Source organism: Penaeus vannamei, chromosome 5 (genome assembly GCF_042767895.1).
Source record: "Penaeus vannamei isolate JL-2024 chromosome 5, ASM4276789v1, whole genome shotgun sequence".
In the NCBI taxonomy this organism is placed as follows: domain Eukaryota; kingdom Metazoa; phylum Arthropoda; class Malacostraca; order Decapoda; family Penaeidae; genus Penaeus; species Penaeus vannamei.
In genome coordinates this window covers 25,548,039-25,550,021 of record NC_091553.1, presented here as the reverse complement: position 1 = coordinate 25,550,021, position 1,983 = coordinate 25,548,039, and positions in this window count along the sequence as shown.

Here is a 1,983-nt window from a genome sequence, read left to right as displayed (position 1 = left end):
CTACTGCAATAGCACTGTCTCCACCATTTTCTCCACCCCTCCACCTTTTCCGACCTTACTATCTCCCCCATCACCAAACAACTCGCTTATCCACCCTTTTTTTCCTTCTCCACCACCTCTTCCCACCCCACCATCTCCCCCATCGCCTCACCTCTACTATCTCCACCATTTTTCTCCAACCCACTATATCCCCATCAGCTTACCATCTCTCCCTTGGCCATCGCTATCCCTTTACCTCCCCCACCTCTCCCCCATCACACTCTCCCCCAAACTCTCTCCCTCATTTGCCCCCCCTCTCTCTCTCTCGCCCCCCCCTCTGATCTGTGTGTCTCTCTCCTTGTCAGTCGGTCATCTTTTCTCCTTCTCTCCTCCTATTCCAACCTCTAACAACGACATCTCTCTCTCTCTCTCTCTCTCTCTCTCTCTCTCTCTCTCTCTGCTCTCTCTCTCTCTCTCTCTCTCTCTCTCTCTCTCTCTCTCTCCCTCTCTCTCTCTCTCTCTCTCTCTCGCTCCCTCTCCCTCCCTCCCTCCCTCTCTCTCTCTCTCTCTCTCTCTCTCTCTCTCTCTCTCTCTCTCTCATCTCTCTCTCTGCTCTCTCTCTCTCTCTCTCTCTCTCTCTCTCTCTCTCTCCCTCCCTCCCTCCCTCCCTCCCTTTCTTTCTCTCTCCCCATTTTCTACAATAAAGGAGACAGGAAGCAAACTATAAAAATCATAACAGCAATTCATAATTCAATGGAACTCGAAGACGTAGCGGAAAGCCCAAACATATTTCACAAACGCCGTCTGTCGGCTGCTTGGAGGGTCGCGTGTGAAAACTTGGTCTTGTGTTTGTTTTGACTTAAGCTGAAGCAACGGAGAAAAACCGCATGGTGATGAGTAATAATGGTGACGTTGGTGATGATGACGATGATGATGATGACGATGATGATGATGACGATGATGTTGATGATGTTGGTGATGATAATGGTGGCGATGGGAATGATGATGAAGCTAATGATGAATGTGATGATGTCGGTGATGATGATGAATGTGATGATGATGAAGGTGATAGTGATGAAGGTGATGATCATTTGAATTTAATGCCTATAACTGGTCATTAACAATGTATTTTTATAAAATTTAAATTATTTATATGAAATTAGGATTCACATATATGTTTGACTCTCTCGCTTTGCAAGTGAGTGTGTGTTTGTATGTGTGTGTGTGTGTGTGTGCTTGAGTGTGTGTGTGTGCGTGTGTGTGTGTGTGCTTGAGTGTGTGTGTGTGTGTGTGCGTGTGTGTGTGTGCGTGTACGTGTGTGTGTGTGTGTGTGTGTGTGTGTGTGTATGTGCGTGCTCCTCCCTTTTATAATTTTCGTCAGATTTCATTTTTCTCGTAAGATCTTCGACAATATCTTTCCACAGATACAGTCATACATACTCAGACGAACACACAGTAGAAAAAGGTCAGAAAAAATAAGAAGACAAAGAAAAAGGAAAAGAATTATACGATTTTCTCTCTCTCTCTCCCTTTTTTGTATTCTGTATACCGAGCAAATAGAAAGCAAGAGGGATAGAAAGAGAGAGAGGAGAGCGAGAGAAAGAGAGAGAGGAGAGCGAGAGAGAGAGAGAGAGAGAGAGAGAGAGAGAGAGAGAGAGAGAGAGAGAGAGAGAGAGAGGAGCAAACTCACAGGTAACAGACAGGTTGATATATTGACAAATAAGCAGACAGACAAACACCAAGACAACCAACAGTGGTCTCTATGCATACAAAGAGACGCGGTGACAGATAAAAGAAAAATTCAAAACGAGGAAAACAACTCGTCATTCAAAGGAATAATAAAGAGTAAAGTGATATAGACATAAACCACATATACAAATATATATGTATGTATATATACACGTGTATATATACATATATTTTTACACACCTAAATATACACTCTCTCCTCCCACCTCTCGTTCTGCCTCACACCCCTCCGTTTCTCGTCTCCCTCTTTCCTTC